The sequence below is a fragment of the Ctenocephalides felis genome, unplaced genomic scaffold (genome assembly GCF_003426905.1).
Source record: "Ctenocephalides felis isolate EL2017-DRISC unplaced genomic scaffold, ASM342690v1 CF-g0.4_SCAFFOLD_01170, whole genome shotgun sequence".
Classification (NCBI taxonomy): domain Eukaryota; kingdom Metazoa; phylum Arthropoda; class Insecta; order Siphonaptera; family Pulicidae; genus Ctenocephalides; species Ctenocephalides felis.
In genome coordinates, this window is record NW_020537324.1 from 60,836,111 (window position 1) to 60,849,765 (window position 13,655).

The 13,655-nt window shown below is 30.6% G+C and overlaps 1 protein-coding gene across 1 annotated transcript in view; it reads right to left on the reverse strand.

Moving 5' to 3' along the window:
• Positions 1 to 13,655, reverse strand: part of LOC113367471 — a 230,840-nt gene that overhangs the window by 87,272 nt on the left and 129,913 nt on the right. The window lies entirely within an intron of this gene.

The window sequence follows — 13,655 nt, forward strand, 5'->3', positions numbered from 1 at the left end:
GTTAGAGTAGTTTACTATTGAAATGAATAACTAATCTTAATACGAAACATGAGTTTTGTATTTTGAATTTTAATTTTTTAATTTAAAAACATTTTTTATTATATTTAGGGTTTACACTTTAGAGGTGTTACGAGTTGTGAGTTTTTTATCCTCAGGTATTACTGTCTTTTATAAACTAGATATATTTATTATATCGAAATTGTAAAAAAATAATAGGTTTGACAATTCTTCAAAAAATCACATAATATTTAGCAAAATTAATCAAATTTAATTTTTTTTTTCAATTACGGCCAGCAAATACAATTTAATCCTTATTTTGATTATTATTCTAACAAATATAATTTTAATTAGTTACATACACCAACTTGTTAAATTAAGACTTCCTTAGGTTGAGAGAACTATCTATGTTATAAATATTACGCGATCTATTTTCACAACGGGATTCACACATTATTCAAGGAATTCGCATTTATTTATTCAAATAGTAATTTAATAATAAATAATAATTTAATTTACTTCAACAAGATATCGTATTTGGTATAGAGTAGGACGGTGCTTAAAAATTCCACGGTGGGTAAAAAGGTCCACCTTCGATTTTACAAAAACAAGGTGAGTTAAGAATTTTTTAACAACAATATTTGAAGCTAGGTGAAAAAAATATGTATAATCAGCTGTCACTTTGATTCTTACGATGTTGGTATCGGAAGATAAACAGCAATGAATAAAAATCCACAATAAAGTATTTTCTTCCATTGTTAGTTTTTTCGGTTGTGAGCACTGTTGATTAGTTTACAAGACCTTAATATAATTTTTAAGTATATGTTATTAAATTGTTTTATAGGATGTATTGTTAATTTTAAGTTAGATTCAATAGTACTTTTTATATAACCTCCATAAAAGCTTACACGTGAGTGGGGTAAAATGGACCAACTGAACCTTTACCATCGCAAAGGCGTAAACAATAATATAAAGTCGTGAATAAAAATATAAATTATCATAAGAAAAGCAATTTTATACGAGATAAGTTAAATAAGTAGTGATTCTAATTATGCTGATGATTATTTCTGACGAAATTCCAGATCAAGGTTATAATATACAATGATATCTCGGTAAAATTTTTTTTGCATATATTTATTGCCGATAGAATTAATATAATATTTCAAGACAATATGCTGGGTGTAAATTAATTTAAAGAATTTATATCATATGAGATATCTCCTTTTTTATTTTTTGGCATTTCATTTAAGATCGTATGTCAATTTTTTTCAATCTTCGAGTAGGTGATTCCTCACTTAATTCTTATAAATATTTGTTAGGGTACATTTCGTGGTATTTTTTACTTTGTTCTTCTAGTACTTTTGGTAAAAAATGTATTCATCATTCAAATTTTAATTTAAACATAAATTTAAATATAAATTTAAATATAAGTTTAAATATAAATCAATTAGTATTGATTGAATAATGTTTCTTTTAAAAAATCTTTGGATCTGTTTGCCCTCTTGGTACCCTATTTTACCGCGCCTATGGAGTAAAAATAACCAGGTGATAAATTCTTCAAAACAGCAAAAAATCTTTTCTACAATCATGAATTAGCTGGGAGTTTTGCTGAGCATAGATAGTTGTTTGTTTGATATGTGTTATTTCTTGTGGCATAATTCGTTCGGCATTTCAAATATAATTTCTCAAAGTCAATTCAGAACTTTGTGCCTCGCTCTACCCTATAAACATCCTAATCAGTGTTTGTCAGGGTCTTCTACTAAATCCGAAGACGCAAAATGTGGATACATGAAAGATGTTATCTCTAAATGCTTTAGTTTTTCACTTGCACAGAAGATATTGTATTAAAATAACGTTCAAAAACAACTCAATACTTTATTTTTCATTTGATACATCACCTATCAGTTTTGTAAATAGAACATTAAAGTCTTGATTAACAAAAATAAATCACAAAAAAAAATGATACATGCATTATAACACTATAACACTACTTTTTAACTAATTAGTTCGATATTACATTATCTATAGTAGTGTAATATCTAAGGTAGTAAAATATCTCTTAAGAAGTATTCTCTTAATTAATATAATTAATATAAAATTTTAGTGTTCATCAAGATTCAATGTCATCAAGTGGTGATTTTCTTTTCATCCACCTATAGTAGTTCTCCGTTTCCTATATGGAAACCAGCTTTTATAATCTGAGTGTGTTACCAGTTACCACCAGCCGTTTGTTTACGCTTTTAGGATTTCCTGCGACTGATGAGTCACCGGCGTTCGGTGGCTCCGAGTTCGTCCGATATGACTCGACTAGTGAAATTAGGTCGATAACAAGCTGGAAATTACGGACAAATATAGTCATTACGTAACCGAGTAATTTTAATATTGAAGCTCCACTGTCAAAGCAATGATCGGCTCTCTAAATAGAGCTATGGTTCACTTCTATATATAATACTAGAACTTAGTTGTATGGAAAGTTTTAAGAAAAAAATGGTAAAATTTGTCGTGGTAAAAACATGGGTTAACAATCATTAGTTCCCTAGGGATTGATCACAAAATGAGTCTATTTTCATTTGAAATTATAAATCTCAATATGAAAAGTCAAGATAAAATACGAAAGTCATTATGACAATTACAAAAGCCGTCACGAGGATCATCCAAACCTACTTGTCAGAGAACTACGCCACAACTCTATTAGGACAAAATTGTTAAAGAAATTCACATTACATTTAAATATTACATATTACATTCACTACTAGGGCAAAATTAAAAAAACTAGTTGGTATTGGTATTTTGCGTTGAGGCAAGTTACATGAACTTCCCAAAATGAATAAATAATAATCGATTTAATTAATAAAAAATAAATTAACTTATGAGTGATTAAAAGTATTCCGAGTGGATCTATTACACATAACGAACACGTTAACTTGGTTAACTCGGAGTATTTTCTAAAAGCAATTTTTCAAAAATCAACAATTATTATAATTGAACCAGTTTTCGCAGGACTTTAATGATTTAGTATGTTCATAAAGACCAAGTACTCTATTGTTATACCAAGTAAATCGTCTAATTTTAATTTTAACAAACGTCAACAAAACTACTCATTTTCTAAAACTTTGATGAATTTTTAAAATTAAACTACTTGTCGTAAGGCCGTAATATTTCAGTAAGTTCTATAAGATCATGATATATATCACGAACGATAGTCCTCATTGAGATACATCAAATGGTTTTCAAATTTCTAAAATCGGTTTAGGCGTTTTTGAGAAAACGGCGATCAAAGGTCTAATTTTGACAAATGTCAAAAAACGATACTAATTTTTGCAATCTTTGACGAATTTTTAAAATTAAACGACTTGTCGTAGGGCCGTAATATTTTAGTATAATCTATAAGACTATGGTATCTACCGACAAAAAAATTAATAAAATTCGTCGAAAAAAAAATTTTTAATACGTTATTACAAGAAAACGGCTCGGCCGATATCTACCAAAAACTAATCAGCACGATTCCCAACCAGTATCTTTCGAACGGTTTTTGAATTTTCAAAATCTATTCAAAATTGCAGGCTAAAACGTGGACGAAATTTTTTTCATTTCAAACAATAATCCTCATTGAGATACATCGAATGGCTTTTAAATGTTTGAAATCGAATTGAGAAAACGTCGATTTACGGCAAAAAATCTGTTCACACACACACACACACACACACACATACTTTTTCCTAATTTGGTCTCATTCGATTCAGAATGGCTTGAAACGTCGAGAAAACATAAAATTAGCAAATCGGATTTTTTGATGAAAACATAAACTTCTCCTTCGGGAAGTTAATTATATAACATTCAAATATGTAAATTTTCAAAATATCTGACAATGGTCAGAAGATTTGTATTTTTTAAGTCTTTTTTCCCTACAGTTTTATTTGTTGTCTATTTCAAGACAAGTGTGAAAATTAATATATAATAATAAAAAAACAAGTAAAAATTGTCTCTGGGCGGTATAAGTTGGATTGTTTTCTCAAACGTTTTCTCAAAAATGTCTGACCGATTTCAAAAATTTAAAAACCATTGTATGTAACTCGATAAAGACTAATGTTCATCAGAGTTGTAAGACGATCAACCAAGCCGCTTCTTTGTAATTATAGCACGAAAGTGTAAAATTGTTTGTTCACGTTATAAGTACAATTTTGTATCAATCCTAAAACCTACTCAAAAGATTTGATCTCAACCAATATCACGTTGATTAATTTTTGGTAAGATAGGTCATGCCCTTTCTCCGTAATGAAATGTTGAATTTGGTTTTCGACAATTTTCGTTAAAGTTTGTATAACAATAGATTTAGTAGTCTAAAATAACATACTAAAGTTATATAGATCTACAATAAGCGGTTGAATTATAAAAAAATAGATTCGCTGCGGACTTGAACTATTCTAATAAGAACCTATGACAAAGCATGTGCACGTTCTTTGGTAGTGGTTTCGTAGATAGCTACTGATTACAGTTTATGTCTACAATTAAATAACGAAATAGATAAAATGAAATGTGTTAAACCAATTGATCTAATTTACTCAATTTTAAATATTATAAGTATGTTTGAACGAAGTCAATTGGAAATCGTTCTGAGTACTTATTAGTGAAAGCATGTTATTTTCCAAATAAACTGTTAAACATTCCATCTAAACAGGAGCATCTAAATTCTTATTGATCAAGATAATTATGTATAAGTATCAAGAACTTGCCTTAACGCAAAATCCTACTCACCAACTAGTTCAATATATGCAATATATGAAAGCTTGACATATTACTTGTAATGATTGTAACACATCTTATATATAATTTTTACCGTTTTTCATACATCAACAGAGCTCTTACTATAATGAATAAATAAAAATATTATACAGAAGAATTATATTTGCTGACATACATAAATCTGACTGGAAGTTTCTATTTCAAAATTAATGATGTTTTAAGTCAATTATGATTTATATAGTATATGATTTGAAAATAATTTCAAATCATTTTTATCATTTTTGAAAGGTGTCATTATTTCATCAAACAAAAGAAGTTTGAACATTTTTATTCACAATACATTTAGAATGACATAAAATTTAAAAAAAAAAATAAAAATTCCGATCTCTCGGTGCAAATGGGATCAGCATTGATAATAGGAAGTGCCATACTGGCAAATAAGGACTTATGATTTACATAATGCCATTTAAGAAATATTACCCGGAGCGTCCATCTACCACAAATCCTTATGGAAAAGTTAAAACGCAGAGCACACGGCCAGTGCTGAAATTTCCGCAGATGGTTCAATATGAATGTGAATGCAATGAAGTCCCGCCTAAGGTTAAATCAATTTTACCTACGTTAGATGACAGACCTTGATAAGATCTATCAATGAGATACTATATAAGTTTTACTAGTTATATATTGCTACCTTGCTCAACTAACTCTAACTCTAGCAATCTTACTCGATATGTTTTCTTAAAATTAATTTTTACATAGTCCCCAGTAGAACATCATATCATTATGGTCGAACAGACCAGCGAAATAGACGAACCTTCGTCGTTTACCTCGACCGAGTCTGGATGTTCGGATCAGGAGAGACTCTGCAAGGCGGAAGCAGAAGTGAAGCACTTAAGGAAACTCTTGAAGCAATTGCAGAACAGAAGTAGCTCGATATGCAGTGAATGCTGCAAACCAAACGAACCAAGCGAAACTTGCTGCTGCAGCAATAATATTAAACAACAAACACAGACACGATGCTCTTGCGATTGCGACGGTTGCAACAAGAAGTGGACCCAACGTAAGTTCATTGAAAATTATATTATTAGTATAAATTCATCACTGTTCAAAATAGTACTATGGTAACGCATTTTGAGAATCACCGTCAGGTTTATATAAAAAAAATTGTCTGAATTTTTTTAATAATGATACACCATGATATAGTTTGCTTTGCATTCTATAAATCCTGCAAACTTCATGATATTTTAAAAATTGCATTAGAAATTGTTGTATACTTGATTAACCAGTTAACTGTGGCCGTCTTTTTGTTTTGTAATATTAGAATCGGGTGAAAGTTGTTGTAAGGTGAAATGCCACTTACACATATTTATTGAATTGTGTGATTGCTTCAAAATAATCTTGGAATTACATGTACATATATTTTATATATAGTTAAAAATTTTGAACTTGCACTTTAATTTAAAATCAATCATATTTCGTATAAAGGCAATTGCTGCACAAATCAAAACTATACCAATCTGAATCTTGGAGCAAGATGCGTGAAACCAGTTATGCTTTGCGACTGTGCAGCAAAACTGCAATGCAATGATATATGGTAAACATAAAAAATATTATAGAACTTAGAATTAAGCTTTATGAAACAATGTAGTAATTTTGCTGATTCTAAATAGTCAACTTAAATTTATCGCATATATATATATATATATATATATATATATATATATTATAGAATTTTATGATATGAGTGGAACGAATATTAATTGTTTAATATGAACAAAACAGCACTCAGATTTTTTTTTTATTTTATCACAACTTTATTTTATTATTACAAACGTTTCGAGACTAAGGTGTGCCTCATCATCAGTGTAATTTCAATAACAGTTATTTATTACTAAACATTCTTTTTAATATTTTATTTAAAACTAAATTTGGACTTTTTAATATAAAACATCAACTATACCTTGCATTGGCAAGTGACAAGTGACAATTGACACTTACCAATGCAAGGTATAGTTGATGTTTTATATTAAAAAGTCCAAATTTAGTTTTAAATAAAATATTAAAAAGAATGTTTAGTAATAAATAACTGTTATTGAACTTACACTGATGATGAGGCACACCTTAGTCTCGAAACGTTTGTAATAATAAAATAAAGTTGTGATAAAATAAAAAAAAATCTGAGTGCTGTTTTGTTCATATTAAACAATTAATATATATATATATATATATATATATATATATATCTAATTATCAAAACAATTCCAACGTAAATTTTAGCTAGATTTTTCGAATAAGATATTTTTATATTTGAAGATTAACTTGAAGCATGATAAAAAGTATTAATCATTAACACTGTATCATAACTCTTATTAAATTATTTCATTTTTTAGGTATAGACAAGGTCCATATCGTTATCCAATATCTATCGTCTCAGATCCCATTCCAATGCAATCGGAGATGATATCTACAATGCCACCCAATGTGGATAACGAAAACATTCAAGCATCAAGCCCCTATTTGACGCCACCCCAAGGACCACCACCAGCGCCAACTGATCTCAGGCAAACAATAACAACAACTAGAACGCCAACATCATTTGTTGCACCAAATACTTCGGAACCATTTCAGCCAATGGATCAAATGCAGACTAATCCCTATTTATCACCTTCAGCAATGAGGCAACCATCATATGTAAGTCGACCTGCAACCCAGGATCAACTGCAGACAAACCCATATGTATCGCCTTCAGAGATGAGGCCTCCATATGTAGGTCAATCTATAGCACAGGATCAAATGCAGCCAAATCCATATATATCGCCTTCAGTAATGAGGTCTTCATATGTAGGTCAATCTATAGCACAGGATCAAATGCAGCCAAATCCATATGCATCACCTTCAGGAATGAGGCCGTCATATGTTAGTCAAGCTGCATTACCGAGAACATCTTTTCCCAGGCAATCAACAATTGCTGTACAACCGCAATTTTCTAGGCAGGCATCCATTGCTGTACAACCTTCTTCAAACTTTCCTACACAATCAACTTTTTCTGGTCTAACAGCCAAAAGTACAGACCAGTCAAACGTCCATTTTGGTGGTCTGTACGGTTCCCAACAACCATCAATCGTTGAACCATATTTTGAATCATACAGACAACCATCTACAACTCAACAAATCGCACCATCTGCCTCAAGATCCCCTTCTCGTCTGCAGCACGAGGTCATGAACCAAGTGAATTTTAATGAAGGAAGAGAGACAAGGACATCCTCTGGATTCGGTATTGTTGTTCCTCAATCACAATTATATACGGCCGACCAACAACCAGTTCGAGGTCCATCGCTGATTCATAGACCTTCTGGTTTGCCAGTTATGACAGATCAAGAAACATTGGTGCAAGTCGAAAGACTTGGCCAGCAAAATCCTTCTCTAGTTCGACGGGTATCTGGTATGTCACAAACAAGACAACCTACGGGTAGTACGGTGCAACAACTTAGGGCTCCATCAAGGGTAAGCACACTGTCACGTAGATCAAATATTTCCGGATCATATACACCTTCAATGAGTCGCCAAAGTGCATACTCTGTCGTATCTCGAGGATCGTATACTCCAAATGACGAAATTTTTGACGTAGACATGAATCCTACGAATGATACAATGTCACTGGGTCCTGTTCCCGCTCTAGCAGGTACAGAAACATTTGTGCCAACAAGTAGCATCACGATTCAAGCACCAAGAGTTAGCACAGCCTCCCAAAGAACTATTAGCACATGTAATCTTGATAATGGGCGACGCCCTTCTAAAAGAAATTCGATAGGCGCACAAGTACTACCAGAATCTGCGAGTGCAGAACAGGAGTTTTGCGAAACAAATAACAATGATCCATTTTAATTGGCAAAATTTGCCATCTTTCCCTGAATCTAATCAAATTCAATTTAATATGATATTGTAATAGAAAATTTATTCAAAATTGTTAAACGGTTTCTTCATTAAGGAATAAATATAATTTATATTTTATTAAATAAGTCATTATACTATTATGTTTTATGAATTAAATTTATTAAGACTTAATAACTTAAAGTTATGTACGTAGTATTTAATAGTTCTGTTCTAAGATAAATAAATTTTACATTAAATAGTGTATAATAGTCACGATTAATTTTTATGCAACTATTTATAAAAAAATTTTAAGTCTTATATCATTATTGTGAACATAATTATAAAATTCTACGTGTTAAAAGAAAGTAATCAACTGTAAAATTACAACGAAAACTTTTTTAATGAGCAATTATTACCATAGTAGCAACTTTTGTCGTTGTAAATTAATTTGTATTTATGACATATGATTAATTTGTACTCTTATGACATATGACCCAAAATAAAACAAAATCACCCAAATTAAAATAATAAAAAATGTAAATTCCAAGTAGTAATTCAATAAAAAAAATGGTTACAGATAAAATGAACTTCGATAGTAAGCAATATGTCTGACATAAATTTTAATACTTTAGCAGAAAATACAAGAACTATTATAAATATGAATAAAATATGCAAATGCATAACACCGAAACAATGCAGCAGCAGCTCTCAGACCGAATGTTGCTCCGATCAGTCCAATTTTAGCAGCAGTCCGCGCAGGAGGAAAAGGTTCAAGAAATCTAGTCAAGCAGAAAAATTTTTAGGTGGATGCTTATGTAACAAGGTGCAAGGATGTGGCGGCAAGCAAGGTAACGTATTGTTATATTGTTATAAAAAATTCTGAATATTAATATTTTTCGAACGATATCTCTTGGTCAATACATTTTAATCAATGTACTGTTACCTGTTTTACGAAATGGTAAAACAACTTGATATTTTATTGAAATACTTTTTATATATTGCTGTTTTCTTTCAGAATATAATTTTTCCAAATATCTTATATTTACAGATGAACCATCTACTCCAATGATGCACATTCCATGTCGCAATACAGCGTGTATCAGAAATGTTAGATTAAATCAGAATACCTTATTGTATAAACAATATTTTAATTGTACGAATAATATACAAGAAAAAAGATTTCAAAACTTTACGAATTCAAACCATTTACAAAATTCTCGTGGTTCCCCAAACATGATATCTCGAACATTTTGTTCACCACTACCTAGGAATGGTAGAGAACAATGTCAGTCACAGAATGCTAATCCTGAAGTCTGTTTTGTGGATAATTATGGAACACCAACGGGTGCAGATTGTGGCCAAATCATATTTTGTAAATACGCTTCATCGACTCTTATAAATCCTCAGATTAACCATGGAGATAATCTAAGAATGAAAGCTGACACTGCATATCCAATGACTAACAACAATGTACCAATTTGCTGTAATCATAATATGATAAGACAACCTAATAATGCCTGCAATAATAATAACTTATCAGTTATTGATGAGGAAGTAGAGTCACAGGAATGTTACTGTACTTGTGCAAAAAAATCAGATAAAATTGATCCAATTGTAGAAGCATGTTTTAATTCATTTAAAACCAAAGTCGTGAAAAAAGCTTGTCCGTGTTGCAGAACGTGTAAATCAAATATCATTAAAAGTCCGAAAAGGCGGAATTTGCAAGTGTTACCAGTGAGCCAGAAACAGGAAAGTTACCAATGTATTATGGTCAAAAATAAATCTTTGCAATGCAATTTGATAAAACCGACGCGAGCAATAGCAAAAGAGAAACAAATAAAAGCGTTTGCAAAGCCATTTGCTGCTTTAGAATGTTTGCCAACATCACCACCAGTGAAAATCATTTGCAACAAAAGTTTCAAAAAAAAGAAGAAAACTCCTGACACATCATCTAAAGTAACCAGTATTAGCATCACATGTGTGCCACGTGATCTGCAAGAAATTCCTTTAGATTGCACACTACCAACAGTAAAAACAGTTTCATGCGGAAACAGAAACACCCAAACGAGATCAAAATATTGGTTTCTACCACCATTCCGGAAAATGTCTAGTTGCAAATCCAAAGTTGGTATGCATAAATCCGAAAATAAAAAAAACATTGTAACTTTGCATAATCCGTGTTATATGGGTTCAGCAGGTAAGAACAAATGTGGCACCGAGATAAAATATACTGTGCTTATTGATCCTTTGTCGGAACATCCAACACCATCTCAGGAATCATTATTTCAAAAATGTAAAGCTTTAATAGACCGAATATCATTGCATATGACTTTAAAGTAAAGATAATATTATTGGCATCCTGTAACATAACGATTATAGAATAAAATTGTTATTACTTGAACACAATTTGTTTGAATCGAATTTCTGGAATTTTATAAATTATATACGTCAGTAAGCACGGTTCATACAAGTATAAGATACATCTTTCACTGAAAATGAATGATAAAATTTCAATAATTTATAATAAGCGATTTATTAAAATATTGTAACAAATACTAATATAATTAAAACTTATGACATTCACTTCGCTAATTTAAAAATCCAAGTGATCCACACTCGTTGCTAATTTTGACATCACATAATCAATACCCAAAACAAAAATCATGAAACTTTTATAACTAAACTAAATTCAAAATTTAAAAAAAATTCAAGTTATAATTTATCAAAAATATATACATAATGAACCATGATGATTACAGAAAAAAAGTAGATCCTCCTGACCCTTCATGTCGAGAATGGAACCTTATCAGCCGGAATCCAAACCATCCACCATGCAGTAGACGATTATATTGCAACTGCTTGGAGAACCATTCAATCCAAGGAAAAGTTACAAAATATGTTAATCATTGTTTGAAAAAGAATTTACTTCCATCAGCTGAAAATATATGTAAAACCAGCAATGAGTGAGCATTAAAATAATATTTATTTAATTTATAAGGGTCTGAAAAGCATAGAACGGGGTGGAAAATATTATCCTGATAATTATGTACATCAGCATTTTTATCGTCAATTTATGATGTGCAAGAAAAACTGGATACTAGTTTTTGTCAATGAGTCATTCTTATATACCAGGTCCTCTTCTCAAGTATATTCTGAAGACTAATAATATTAAATCAACTTGCCAACTTCCTTTAATTGCAATTGGGGGCTGATTCTGGCGTAAAATAGACTAATGTTAAGGTTACATAGCAGTTCACATATAAAATGGTACTAATACTGTCAAAATGCCATGATTTTGCTGTGCGACCAGGCGTTTTACAAATAAAACGGAACTTTACTCATATATATGAATAGTGTGAAATTTTCAAAAAATGGACTTTTGAATTTTTCCATATTTCGATAGGTTACCTATAAAAATAACATACTAAAATTTTAAATCGATATCTTAAATAGTTTTTGATTTACAGCCATTTAAAAGAGTATATACATAGAATATAGTATAACGATCATCATATCTTTAAACGCGTTTTTCTCGAAACATCATTTTTGGAGTGATTTTTCGGAGACAAATGATCCGATCGCTATCAATTTTTTTTGCATCTCCTCTATATAGTTCTCAATACGATGACCCTCCAGTTTTTTGATCTGATCAAAAATCGAATTTTGACAGGCCAAAAATGACAAAAATTTTAGGAATAAATTAACTTTTTTGTGCAATATGCCGTCATTTTGTCAGTTTTTTTTTCAGAGTCATCGTACAGATAATATTTTTTCGTTTAATGAGAATTTTTCTTTATGTTTTATCAACGGAGAAGGTTGCAATCACTCCAGCAGTGGAGGACCATTTTTGAAGGAAGATTGCGTGTCATTTCAAAAATATTAAATATATTATTACAAAAATTTTACTGTGTATTGTCAAAACATGTAATAATAAACCCTCAAAATTTTAAATTGATGGATTCACTAGTTTTTGTTTTTAATTCCCATAAATGACCTTTTGAGAATTGGGCTATTTTAGGCAGAATCAGCACCCTATCACAATTAAAAGATGTTTTAATATTACAAATTAAAGATGATTTAATGTCATTGAGTAAATAATAGGACTTTAGAATCTACTTAAGAAGAAGACTTTGTCGTTATTTTTTCCAAGTTCGTTTATTTTCAATATTTTTTTTTGCTTTTTAGATGTATTCAAATTAATATTAATCTTTTGAATCTCCTGACTTTAAATCATTAATCTAACACAATATTTTCTGATATTTCAGATGCATATGTAATGAGAGGTATGAAAAGTATAAGAGCTGCGCAATGCGTTGCGAACTTAAACACTTGCATGAAATATTACAGCAGCAAATGCAGCTTATGTGCGATTCCGAAGAATCCGATGAAGAAACTTGCGATTGCGTTCGTGTTTTCAATATAAAAAGTAAGATTATTATCCAAAGATAACTTGATATATCTACATTTTTATTTGGAATTAAGAATATTCTAGTTTGAGATTATTTACTTATGACAAGGAAACTAAGATATTAATTAATTGGAAAGTCATTAGATTTCAATCAATATTTAAGATATTTGAATATGATATAGAAAAAGTTTATACGTCTACTGTATATTTTTAGGAGAAGAAAAGAACCCAAGACCAAGATTGACATCAACACCCTTGTGCCAGATAAGTCCACCTCGTGTGGTAAAAAGATCTGGATGTCCATGCAACTGCGAGATTTATTGTTGCAGAAACCCAAGAGTTTACAAATGTGGAAAACCACAAAGAGATTGTAATTGCGATAGAATTCAGAAGGTACCAAATATGGACACATGTTCGTTGAATAAAATTCAGCAAACATGTTCTATAAAAAGTATAAATAGTTGCCGACAAGTAGCCATATGCAATTTATGTTCTTCACCAGTTTATGAAGAATGCATAGCAGTAGAGGATGCCAATCGAACATCTTATATTAGGATTCCAAACTACGTTACACTTTCTACGGAAACTGAATCTTGCAATGTAGTGGACGTATATGAAGAAGACATCGACGAAA